The 13355-nt window shown below is 47.2% G+C and overlaps 1 long non-coding RNA gene across 1 annotated transcript in view; it reads left to right on the top strand.

The window, feature by feature from the left end:
* The first annotated feature begins 1844 nt into the window (after positions 1-1844).
* LOC115898992 overlaps positions 1845-13355 on the top strand; it is a 49832-nt gene continuing 38321 nt past the window's right edge. The window contains exon 1 of the long non-coding RNA XR_004058609.1: positions 1845-1956. This is a non-coding gene — a long non-coding RNA (uncharacterized LOC115898992). The remainder of the gene's footprint in view (positions 1957-13355) is intronic.

Here is a 13355-nt window from a genome sequence, read left to right as displayed (position 1 = left end):
AAGCTCAGACTCCCACGGATTCTGCGTTATGGCGAGTTGTAGAATTATTTCATTATACATTAGTGTGTAATAATAATAGAAATAGAGTGGCTGGGCATGGTGGTTCACACATATAATCCCAGCACTTTGGGAGTTCGAGGTGAGTGAATCACTTGAGGTCGGGACTTCGAGAGCATCCTGGGCAACATGGTGAAACCCCATCTCTACTAAAAATACAAAAATTAGCCAGGAGTGGTAGTGGACACCTGTAATCCCAGCTCCTTAGGAAGCTGAAGCAGGAGAATCGTTTGAACCTGGGAGGCAGAGGTTGCAGTGAGCCAAGATTGTGCCACTGCACTCCAGCCTGGGCAATAGAGCCAGACTCCGTCTCAAAAAAATGAAATAAAGTGCACAAGAAATGTAATGCACTTGAGTCATCCCAAAATCACCCTCCTCGCCCAGGTCCATGGAAAAATTGGTTTCCATGAAGCTGGTCCCTGATACCAAAAAGGTTGGGGACCATTGGACTGAAGAAGGTAATGCCTGAAGCCCTGGCATTACCATAACACTGGGGCTTCCAGTGGTTTCTCTGGACACAGGAACGTTGGTTTCTTGAAGCAGGAGTTGAAAGTCTCAGGACAGAGAACGACTCGGTGGGCTCTGGTACCTCCCTGTGCATAGAGCTGGGACCTGGAGGATCTGGGGATGACGGAGGAGCCTGTTCCCTGCCGGGGTTATTAGTGGAGTTCTGCATGCAGGGCTTGCTTGCCGTCAGTAAAGGAGGTGGTCCTGATGCTGGCTCTGGGGCTCCCTGATCACAAGGGGCTCCTCCAGAGAAATGGGCTCTCCAGCCCCAGATGCCGTTGCAGAGTGAAATGTGTATTTTCAGGCAGGACAGTCTTCCCCACTCCATGGCCCTTGTTTGTTAGTTTCTTTGGTTTAAAAAGGATTCAAGCTGCTTGGTGAGCACTTGTACCCTCGGACCGATTAATGACCCTGTGTCTGGACCACCTACAACACTGCTCACACCGTGTCATGTCCTTACCCAGCTGGGAGAAGGAGTCCAGTGTTGCAGAGTGCGCTGAAATTTCCTCTAGATGAAAAAGCCTGTGAGGACCTGGGGGTTTTAGTGTGACTTTCTGGTCTGTGTGGAGGTGGGGAGAGCTGACACCAGCAGAAGGATCCAGTCCTTTTCTGTAAAAGAAACGTCTTGTGGGCTCCAAAGTGACGCCACTGTGCTGTGCAGCAGGTGGTACCGGGAGGTGGCCTCACCATGTTGACCTCCACATCCACATGTCCCTTTGCAGGAAAGCATGCCTGCCCCTGTGTACTTCTTTTTTAAAAAAATTATTATTATTATTATTATTGTTATTATTTTTTGAGACAGAGCCTTGCTCTGTCGCCCAGGCTGGAGTGCAGTGGCGCGGTCTCGGCTTACTGCAACCTCTGCCTCCCGAGTTCAAGCGATTCTCCTGCCTCAGCCTCCCAGGTAGCTGGGATGACAGGTGTGTGCCACCCCGCCTGGCTAATTTTTTGTATTGTTAGTAGAGACGGAGTGTCACCATGTTGGCCAAACTCGTCTTGAACTCCTGACCTCAGGTGATCCTCCTGCCTCAGCCTCCCAAAGTGCTGGGATTACAGGCGTGAGCCACTGTGCCTGGCCGCCCCTGTGTATTTGTTTGCACAAAGATGTTTGGCAAGGAGCCATGGTGGATAAAAGTAACAGTAATGCTTACAATTAAGCCGTCGTTATTGTTTACTCAAACTTTGGTGGTAGGGTGGATAGAACTATTGCAAAACCAGACTCCTGCATCTAAGTGTTCTTTTTTCCCTCTTTGTTCACAGCGGGGCCTTTTCGGAAGTGGTTTTAGCTGAAGAGAAGGCAACTGGCAAGCTCTTTGCGGTGAAGTGTATCCCTAAGAAGGCGCTGAAGGGCAAGGAAAGCAGCATAGAGAATGAGATAGCTGTCCTGAGAAAGTAAGTGCTGGAGGGCAGCCCTCCTCCCCTCCTCCCCTCCTCCTCTCCTCCCCTCCTCCCCTCCTCACCTCCTCCCCTCCTCCCCTCCTCCCCTCCCCAACACCTCCCCTCCTCCCTTCCCCACCTCCTGGCCCCCGTGTCCTGCAGGATGCCTGCCCGGGAGGCAGACTTTCCTCGGGGGCAGAGGGGCCCCCAGAGGACTCTGCAAATGATAACCAACTTTCAAAGCACTTTTCCCATAGATCTCTCGTGTCTTATAACATTCACGGCCATGGCTGGAAGTAGTTCTCAATTCCAAAGAGCACAGCTGTCAGGCAGACTTGCTTGTGAACCGAGACCCTGCCACTCACGATATCCGAGTGACCGTGGGCCGGCTACGGGGCCCTGAGTCTCCTCTGTAAAATGGAGTTACTGGCATCTCCTTGGCAGGGTGTTGTAGGGATTTGGTAAGATGCTCCTTACGACATTTTTGTGAAGGGCTCACTGCAGCACTCACCACGTAGTAAGTGCTCAGTAAAGGTCTGTGCTGTTGCCACCGCTATGAGTACTGCTGTTGTTGTTGTTACTGTTTGATTTATGATAAGGTCATGAAGCTCATAAAATACAGTCATGCGTCCAAAGCCTTGCAGCTCCAGGGTGGCAGAGCCTGGAATACCAACCCGGCCAGTGCTACTTCCACACGCTCTGATGGTTTCTCCCATTCTCTGCCGCAGACGTGGCACCTGGCACCCAGCAGGCTGCATGGAGTCACTGTTTCAGTGCTTACCTCTTCATTGAGTTTTATTTTGAGTTTTGTGTGTAATAGAAATAAAATAGATTTTTCTTTCTTTATTTCCTTTCTTTCCCTTCCTCCCTCCCTCCTTCTTTCCTTTCCTTTCTTACCTTTCCTTTCCTTTTCCTTTTCTTTCTTCCTTTCCTTTCCTTTCTTTCTTTGCTTCCTCCCTTCCCCTCCCTCCCTCCCTCCCTCCCTCCCTCCCTCCCTTCCTCCCTTCCTCCCTTCCTCCCTTCCCCTCCTCCCTCCCTCCTTCCCTCCCTCCTTCCCTCCTTCCCTCCTTCCGTACTTGTTGACAGAGTCTCGCTCTGTTGCCCAGGATGGAGTACAATGGCGCAATCTTAGCTCACTGCAACTTCTACCTCCTGGGTTCAAGTGATTCTCCCACCTCAGCCTCCCAAGTAGCTGGGATTACAGGCATCTGCCATCATGCCCAGCTGATTTTTGTATTTTTGTAGAGACGAGGTTTCACCATGTTGGCCAGGCTGGTCTTGAACTCCTGACCTCAGGTGATCTGCCCGCCTCGGCCTCCCAAAGTGCTGAGATAACAGGCATGAGCCACTGTGCCTGGCCAAGATTTTCATTTATTTCTATTACACATGGGGAGCGAAAATATAAGAAAGTCCCCTCTTATATAATGGCACACATAGAACCATTCATTTTTTCTTGTTTTCTCCAGGCAGGATCTTGCTCTGTTGCCCCGTCTGGAGTGCAGTGGCATAATCTTGGCTCACTGCAACCTCAACTCCTGGGCTCAAGTGATTTTCCCACCTCTGGCTCCTAGCTGGGACTGTAGGCACATGCTATCATGCCTGGCTAATTGAAAAACATTTTTTGTTTGTTTGTTTTAGAGATGGAGGGCTCACTGTGTTGCTCAGGCTGGTCTTGAACTCCTGGCCTCAAGTGGTCCTCCCACCGCAGCCTCCCAGATTGCTGGGATTACAGGCATCAGCCATGGCGCCTGGCTCCCAGAACCATTCTGATGTGTCTGGATCCACCCCAACGATGTTCTTTCATGGGTGTGGTGTCCACACCATTCCTCACACTGTCATGATTAAGCCATTGCCCTGTAATCTCAAAAGGTTTGGGGGAATAAGCCCTTATGTAGTACCTGATTTTGCGTGTTTGGAGTGTGTCTGAGCAGTGTGCTACGGAAATTTTTAAGAGTTGCTATGAATAAAAGATGTTCGAAATATCCTTAAAATTTTTGGGGTTTGGAATCACCACATAGCAAGAATCTCTGTACCGATAAGCAAAGCAGAATGAGAACAAGTCTTCTAAGGCCTCAACACAAAATATCACGCTCCTCACATTCTTTCTGAATAAACATCTTGCCCGCTCCTCTCTTACTGGGACCAGCAGTGTCCGCCGAACAAATAATGGGCCATTATTTGTACAAACCCGGCACTGCTGAGAGGGCCAGGACAGTCGATCTGTAGTCTTCTGACCTTTGTGAACCTCCCAGAAGAAGCTACAGCATGCGTGATAAGTGTTTGAGAACCAACAGGTCTCTATAACATTGTAGCCTAAGGGGTTTGCTTATTTGTTTGGTAGTTTGACTGTTTCTAGGTGCTCTGGATTGTCTATTAGGAACCCAATGAGTTTCAGGTTGTCCTGAGGAGGATTGCAGGAAATAATTGTATGGAAGAGAATCTGGGAAAACAAATTAAGTACATTAGCATCTAGCAGGAAAACATGATGTTAATGAGACCTTTATTTAAATTGCTCATTTTCCAATATGAAATCAGTACTTGGAGAAGTTGTTTGCTGGTGACATTAAGTTGCAGGCATATTACAGATATTTGACATTGTAGATGGAATTCTGGGTGGGCCCAGAGCCTTCCAAAGGTTTTACGTTGGGCACAGGAGCTGTCTGCTGACGGATTGAGAATGGTCACTGTATTTTTGTGTGACTCCCTTAGGGCTGAGAAGTCCAAAAGCGGAGGAAGTCAGTTTCATTTTTTAGCTTTATTTTTCATTTGCATGAGCAGAGACCATGGATGTAGGCTTTATAAGCCAGTCCTGTTGATGCTGTGGATGGTCTGTTTTAATTGTCCTCACCCTGTACCTCACTCAAATAATCACTTCCAGGGAAAGGGCATTTAAAAACCGAGGAGGGCCAGAGGGCCGGAATAACTTGTTTTGATAGTTTCTCAGTATCCGCTGCTGGAGTGCCCGGAAGCCTGGCCCCTCTTTCAGGAGTCAAGAACAAAGAAGTGATTTCTCCAGGGATAAGAAGGTGATCTATAATATCTCCCGCACTGACTTTTTTTTTTTTTTTTTTTGGTCCTCTGCAAATGATTTACCTGTGGAATAAGAGGCAGATCCACATCATGAGCAGCTGAAAGCAAAGTCAACGAGCTAGAAAGAAAACAGTTTGAAACCACTCCGAATGTTGTCATGGAGACATTCATTCATTTAACAAATATTTGTTAAATTCTCAGTGTGCAGCAGGCAGCACTGCTGGGCGCTGAGTTTAAAAGATAAGGTGCTCTCCTTGCCCTCTGGGAGCTCATAGTTTTGTCACTAAGTACGTGCAGTGGCATTGCAGGTGCTGCATAGGAGTGTGGCCAGGGCCTGGAGGGTAGGGGTGCCCTCTTCTTCCTTTGGGGTGGGATGGGAGGAGAGGGTTCAGGGAGAAGGAGGGCCCGGACAATGGGCATGGTTTGCAGGGGAGGAAACGCAGATGGACATTCCATCCAGAAGTGGCAGCCCAGACAGAGGTCAGGAGATAGGAGACAGAAAGGCTGGTGTGCTGGGGAACTCTCCAGGGCAAAGGGTTCAGGGGGAGGCCTGGAGACACCTAAGGTTGGAGAGGTGGGATTGTGGAGGGCCTTGTGTACCCACTTTGAACTTCATCCTCTAGACACTGGAGAACCATTGGAGGGTTTTAATGAAAGGAGCAACATGATTAAGATTAATTTTTGGAGATTATTGTGGCAGGACTGAGAAGAATGGACTGGGGGCCAGGACTCAATGTATGTAGGGAGAATAGTGAGGAGGCCATTGGAAGAATCTGGTGGAGAAATGAGGACATAACACATAATGCAGAAGCTCTGGACTTGGGATGGAAGAAACAGGTATGAGGGTGTGAACACAGTGGAATCTGTAGGACTTAGGAATTTGGAAGGAATGGGGAGAGCAGGAGATGGAGAAGGAGGATTCCAGGAGGGCTGCCAAGTTTCTGACATGGATGCCTGGGTGAGTGATGGCCCCATTCACTGAGATCAGAAATACCAGAGCAGGAGGGCAAGTGAAGAGTCCTGATCTAGACATGCTGAACTTGGGGGCTGGGGAGATGTCCCAGTAGAGAAGTCCAGTTAACTGTCCAGGTCTGGAACTCAGCTGTCATCTGGGCTTGCTGAATGGTAAAGTTTTTCAGACACAGCATATAAGAAAACAGTCCTGGCCAGGCACGGTGGCTCATGCCTGTAATCCTAGCACTTTGGGAGGCCGAGGCAGGCGGATCACGAGGTCAGGAGATCAAGATCATCCTGGCTAATACGGTGAAACTCCGTCTCTACTAAAAATACAAAAAAAAAAAAAAAAAAAAGAGCCGGGTGTGGTGGTGGGCGCCTGTAGTCCCAGCTACTCAGGAGACTGAGGCAGGAGAATGGTGTGAACCTGGGAGGCGGAGCTTGCTGTGAGCCCAGATCGCACCACTGCACTCCAGCCTGGGCGACAGAGCGAGATGCCATCTCAAAAAAAGAAAAAAGAAAACAGAAAAAAGTCTTTTGATGATTTTCATGACTAAGTCATTGTAGACGGGATCCCAAATAGACTGCCTTAAATTCCACCGTCTTTGTTGATTTCCACACTGTTTTTGCTGATTTCCTGAGCGTTTGTTTATTTCCACACTATTTGTGTTTGTTTCCTGGCCATTTGTTTATTTCCACACTATTTTCCTTGGAAGTAGGCCCATTTGAATCCTAGCTGCTGGACCACCAGGGAACTGCTAAGCCGGCACATTGGAAAGACTGCCTGCCCCCACTTTATGCTGAGCTTATTGTAGGCTGAGAAATTTATTTATTTCATTGGACTGAAATAATGTAGCTAACATGTCCTTAAGGATGTCTTTGTACTTGCTCTGGAAATTGTTCCAAAATGAATTTTCTACTTGATTAGTAGATACTCAGTGAAGCTCAGAGGGAAACACTGAGATAAACATGGAGGTAGGCTGTTGCTATGCAGGTGTGAGGACCGGCAGCCTCGCTCTGGCATCAGCGGCTTCATCTAGAAAATCCAGCACAATCTGCTCCAGACAGAACAGTTAGCTGTGATCCCACAACAGAGTATTTTATGCTGTATGGAATAGAACATCATTGGTGTTATTCTCCTTGGGCTGGATTACAGAGTTTATGATTTCTGTGGCATTATTTATTTCAAGGGCAGGCACTGCCCAAATCTAATTTCAAAACTTGACCGGTGCGGTGGCTCACACCTGGAAACCGGCACTTTGGGAGGCTGCTGTGGATGGATCACTTGAGGTCAAGAGCTTGAGACCAGCCTGGCCAACGTGGTGAAACCCCATCTCTATTCAAACTACAAAAATTAGCCAAATGTGGTGGCACACATCTATAATCCCAGCTACTCGGGAGGCTGAGGCAGGAGAGTTGCTTGAACCCGGGAGGTGGAGGTTGCAGTGAGCTGAGATTGCGCCATTGCACTCCAGCCTGGGCAACAAGAGCAAAACTCTGTCTCAAAAAAAAAAAAAATAATAATAATAATTTCAAGGCAGCACTTAAAGTACTTTTGCGGGAGTAGAAAGGCAAATATATCAACAATCTGCATTTAAATGAGCGATGAAGAGAGAGGGGCATGCATAGATTGGAAAGTGGGGGCTGAGAGAAGCAAAGCAGCTGTGTCTAGAGCAGCCCATTTACTAATAGTTGGGAAAACTCAGGCTCAGTTTGGTGGAAGGGATACTGTCTCAATGAAACATGGCACCAGAATTCAACACGCTGTTCTGATGGCTTCTTTGTAGACTGCAGAGATTATCTTGCCTTGGGGGAGCAACCCTGGCAGGAACTGATTTGAATTGGCATGTTTTCGTCTATCTGGGTACACTGGGGAGTCTCAGATGATGGTCTCTGCCTCTTTCTCTCCCAGTCAGTGTTTCTGAGCCCTGGCTGCACTTTAAAATCACCTAGGAAGCTCTTAAGATCATACTGATGGGCCGGGCACAGTGAGTGGCTCGTGCTTGTAATTGCAGCATTTTAGGAGGCTGAGGCAGGAGGATTGTCTGAGGACAGGAGTTCGAGACCAGCCTGGGCAACATAGTGAGACTCTGTCTCTACAAAAAAAATTAAAAAACTAGTCCGATGTGGTGGTTGCCAGTAGTCCCGGCTACTCTGGAGGCTGAGGTGGGAGGATTGCTTGAGCCCGGAAGTTTGAGGCTATACTCCAGTTTGGGTGACAGACTGAGACACCATCTCTTAAAAAAAAAAGAAAAAAAAAAAAGAAAAAAATTATACTGATGCCCAGGCCCCATCCAAGACCAATTGAGTCAGAAGTGGAGGTAATGGCAGGTGCTGGAAAATTGAAAAAGCATCTCCGGCAAACCCCACCCACTGATCCCAACACATAATCAGTGCGATGTCAGAGCCACCCCTCTCCAGCCCTTGCCGCCTGGTTTCACCTGCTAGGGTGGGGCTGCTCTGTGTGATGCCCAGGAGTGTGGGCGGATATGTCCAGATGTGTCCACAGGCAGAAACACATGCCAGGCAATGTTTCCTTCAGGGGAGAAGCTTCATTGAGAGGAGCAAACTCAGATGTGCTCCCTTGGAAGAGCCTAGTTTTGTTATGAGATTGGTGAATTGACTTGAGTCCGTCATCCCATCGTTGAGGAGCAGACACCAGCCACTGACTGGGCTCAGGAGCGAGAACCTCACTTTTCAAAGGTGGCTGAAGAAGTATGGGCAGTAGTGGCAGTGTCAGGCCTTGAGAGGCTGGGGTAGGGTGTGGTCGAGTCAGCACACTACAGTGCCAAGCACATCAGAAGAGGGTCAGGACTGCTAAAGGCAGCAGATGCCAAAGCCCAGGATGCTGGGCTGGAATCCCTGAAATCCCTCGGGTGAAGGTCAGGATGGATGGCGGGATGTGTGGCAGGAGAGTGAGTTGGCACCTCTGTCGTGGGAAGGGCAGAGCCTCCTCCTCCAGTTACCTTAAGGCAGACACCTTCCTCTCAGTGTGGACCAGAGGGAGGGCAGCTTCTGCAACCAAGGAAACAACTGCTTTGGGATTAAGGAACAGCCTCCGGAGAAAGGCTTTGACATTGATGAACTCTGGAAATCTAGCCTGCCCCTGCTCCTGCGGCTTTGTTCTGAAGGAAGGCTGGCCCTGTTTACTTGTTTAAATCACTGCCAAGTGCCAGTCTGTGTGTGTTAGAGAAACTGACACTTGAATAGAAATTCATTGATTGGGGGCCAGGCGCGGTGCATCACGCCTGTAATCCCAGCACTTTGGGAGGCCAAGGCGGGCAGATCACTTGAGGTCAGGAGTTCAAGACCAGCCTGGCCAAAGTGGTAAAACCCTGTCTCTACTAAAAATACAAAAATTAGCCGGGCATGGTGGTGGGCACCTGTAATCCCAGCTACTCGGGAGGCTGACAGGAGAATCGCTTGAATGCAGGAGTCGGAAGTTGCAGTGAGCCAAGATCGCACCACTGCACTCCAGCCTGTGTGACAAGAGGGAAACTCCATCTCAAAAAAAAGAAAAGAAATTCATTGATTGGGGCTGAAGATAACCACTTTTCCAATGACTGAAAATGGCTCAGCTGGTAAAGCTAGTACTTGAATTTCTCAGGCACCAATACAGCTTTTTAAGGATCAATCTGACCTGCTTAGAAGGCGATGTTCTAAAAGACAGAGAGCTCCTCTCTGGAGAGCTCGCATTGGAATGGAGGACACAAGCAGGAAATGTGAAAAGTGATGGTTGAAAGCCTTACTTATGATGACACATAGAGGGGCAGGTGTGTATCTTACGATTCTAGACTCTTGGATACCTTGGGAAACCGTATTGAAAGTGACCTTGATTTCTTCTTCTTTTTTTTTCTTTTGAGTCGGAGTCTCGCTCTGTCGCCCAGGCTGGAGTAGAGTGGCGCGATCTTGGCTCACTGTAAGCTCCGCCTCCTGGGTTCACGCCATTCTCCTGCCTCAGCCTCCGGAGCAGCTGAAACTGCAGGTTCCCACCACCACGTCCAGCTAATTGTTTTGTATTTTGTTAGTATATAGACAGGGTTTCACCGTGTTAGCCAGGATGGTCTTGAGCTCCTGATCTTGTGATCCGCCTTCTTCGGCCTCCCAAAGTGCTGGGATTACAGGCGTAAGCCACCACGCCAGGCCGTTACCTTGATTTCAAATAAAACCAGGCAATCCCCATAAAACAGGCTTTGAGGGATGCAGTAAGTTATTTAGTGATGGTGGTGGTGGTGGTGTTGTGTGTGGTTAAAGCCAAAATCTCGCCAAGCTTTGGGCATGCATATGTGAGCCTGTCTGCTGAATGAGCTAAGGCCTTCTGGACTCTTAAACAATGCACCCCGGACCTGTGAAAACCAGGCTCTGTGAAAGCCATTAATGATTGAGAAGAGTTGACATTGGCAGGTCTTCCATAATGATGGCTCTTCCTTAGCAGTTCAGAATCCTGCCTTATTTAGTGTACTCCCTCCTTTTTGCTCCATACCTGTGCTTTCTTATCCTGGGAGCCATGCTCAGCTTCCTCCTAAGTCTGGAGGCTTCCCCTGCCTGGTTGGCAGTAAACTCACCTTTGTTTCTGACCACCATTTGGTGATCGTTGTTTATTTCATCGTAACTGTGCATGTCTGTAAGAGGAAATAGAAGTGGTCTAATGCTAGTGCAACTTTCTAGACAAGAGATAATATATTTGGTCCTTCCAGTGACTTTCTCATGGTGTTTTGTCCGTTGCAAAAATCAAGGACATTTTACATTTGATGTGAGATCCAGGATCAATGCATTTCTGTTAATTTCTTAGACATTGCTTATAGTACTCCCTGAATTGAAGGAAAATACAACTGGCCATATCCCATACTACAAAACAAGGAATTGAACCTATTTTGAGTAGGCATGTTGTTGTCTCTCCAGGGTCCAGGTATCTCTGGGGCCTCTTCCTGCCTAGGGTTTCTACTTCCCAAATAGTGCACTACGTGTGGCTCTTATGGAAGTTAGTGTCTTATTCCATTTTCTGTTGCTATAACATAATACTTTGATACTAGGTAATTTACAAAGGAAACAGAGTTCTTTAGCTCACAGTTCTGCAGGCTGAGAAGTCTAAGATCGGGTGGCTGCCTCTGGTGAGGATTTTGTGCTGCTTTATGGCATATGGCAGAAAAGCAGGAGGGCAAGTGAGTGTGTGGCAAGAGAGGGGAGGTGACGAGAACACCCCGCCTTGTAACAACCTGCTCCTGTTAGCGCTAACCTAGTCCCATGAGAGCTGCATTCACTCCTTCATGACGGCAGATGCCTCATGACCGAAACAATTCCCAGCATTGCTGGATTGAGGATTTACGTTTCCAACACATGAAGTGTCGGAGGACACGCTCAAAGCATGGCAGTTTCCCTTTCTTTAGTTCCTTCTCCCACAGCACTGTGCAAATGAGTATTTAAATGCGTGTCTGATAATCACCCTCACTACCTTAATTCCAAAAAGTCCCCTGCTTGATAGCATCCAAACTCTTTTGCAAACGAGCCCCCCACTTCATGATCTACCTCTTTAGTTTTCATCTTCCCACCCTTCACCCCATGTTTCAGTTGAGTTGTCCTGAAAAGAGCAGATAATTGCCTCTTCCTACCGCCCCCCGCCCTGCATCCTTCCTGCTGCAGTTTGACACACACCTCCTTTGGGACACCTCCCTTGATTTCCTGTCTGGACGGGTCCTTCCCTCTGAGATTCCACAGCACCAAGGTTTGCTTCTATCGCTCCTGACTGTGCCGTGGGATCTCTGCTGCTCCAGACTGTGGACTTCCTGAATCTAGCCCTGAACTAAAGGCAACAGGGTGGGAATGGAGGCAAGGATTAGGGGAACTCAGGTAAAATTAAGGAGGTTAGAAACCCTGGAACTGGGTGCTGATTAGGCAAAGAAGGTTTGGTGGAAGAGAGGAATCTATGCTGACTTCCAGTTCCCTCTGGCTTTGGTGACTGTATTAGTCCTCCAAAGAAACAGAAGCAATAGGATATATAGAGATACATAGAAAGATTTATTGTGAGGGATTGACTCATGTCATTCTGGAGGCTGAGAAGTTCCACAGTCTGCCATCTGCAAACTGGAGACCCAGGAAAGCAATGATTTGGTCCAAGACCAAAGACCTGGGAACCAGGTGAGCTGACCTCCAAGGGCAGGAGATGGATGTCCTGGCTCCAGGAGAGAGAAAAACCAGGTGTAGTGGCATGCGCCTGTAGCCGCAGCTACCTGGGAGGCTGAGGTGGGAGGATCACTTGAGTCCAGGAATCGAGGCTTCAGTGAGCCGTGATCATACCACTGCACTCCAGTCTGGGCAACAGAGTAAGACTGTCTCTGAAAAAAAAGAAAAAAAAAAAAAAAAAGAAGAAGAACAAATTGATTCTTCCTTTGCCTTTTTGTTCTATTCTGGCTCTCAGTGGATTTGAACATACCCACTTACACTGGGTGAGGATAATCTTTTTACTCAGTCGGCTGATTCAGATGCTAATCTCTTCCAGAAATTCCCTCACAGACACACCAGAAATACTCTTTTACTTACTGTCTGGATATCCTTTAGGCCAGTCAAGTTGAGACATAAAATTATCTGTTACATTGACCAAGCGGATGACAGGTTCCTCAATCAATATGGGGCATTCTAGAAGAGGCGAAAGGTTTGAGAGAGAGAGAGAATTCTTTTATGGCAACAGAGTGTACTTAAATCTGGTCTGACCTCTCTTGCCACCTTGTGTACTATGTATATTACTCTGTAGATATTTAGAGTAGTTGAAAAAACAATGTGTTTTATCACACTTTTAAAACCAGTGTTGCATCTTTGCATGTTTCTTTCCTTGTGCCATCTCTGTCATCTAATCTGGATATTTACATGGGAGTTCAGCTTATATGTGGACTACCTGGTGGCTTAAATTCCTCGAATAATATATCTTGGCAATTCTTTTCCCTTTCTTCTGTAAACTTATTTAGCTAATGATTTATACAAATTCCACTTAAATGATTTCAAGAGCAGTCTATCTAGGTATCTATCTAGATATATAGATCTATCTATATAGATGTCTCTCTTTCTCTCATAGGCTAATATTTTCAAAAAGTCAGAATAGCTTACATTGGAGAACCAGGCCTGAGATAGACTAGGATGGCAGATATAGAAAAAGAAATAGACGCCAAAGATTCCTTTTTTTTTTCTGTTAAGCTTTAGGTTGTGTCCATTCTGTCTTCTGTGTGGTTTTGGCATGATTCATATGGCAAATGAATTATTTTAGTGAAGCTTTATTTATGACTTACTGTGTATTTTAAATTATATGTAATTTGATTAACAAATTTCATTTCACATATGTGAAGTCCAGGGCTATCGTTTGAGTAGTTTGAAGAGTTGTTTACTGTTTTAAAGCTATATAACGCTTTTTCTCAAAGCTTAAAATTGAGGTCTGAGGCTCT

The sequence above is a fragment of the Rhinopithecus roxellana genome, chromosome 1, assembly GCF_007565055.1.
Source record: "Rhinopithecus roxellana isolate Shanxi Qingling chromosome 1, ASM756505v1, whole genome shotgun sequence".
Classification (NCBI taxonomy): domain Eukaryota; kingdom Metazoa; phylum Chordata; class Mammalia; order Primates; family Cercopithecidae; genus Rhinopithecus; species Rhinopithecus roxellana.
This window is presented reverse-complemented; position numbering and strand designations above follow the sequence as displayed.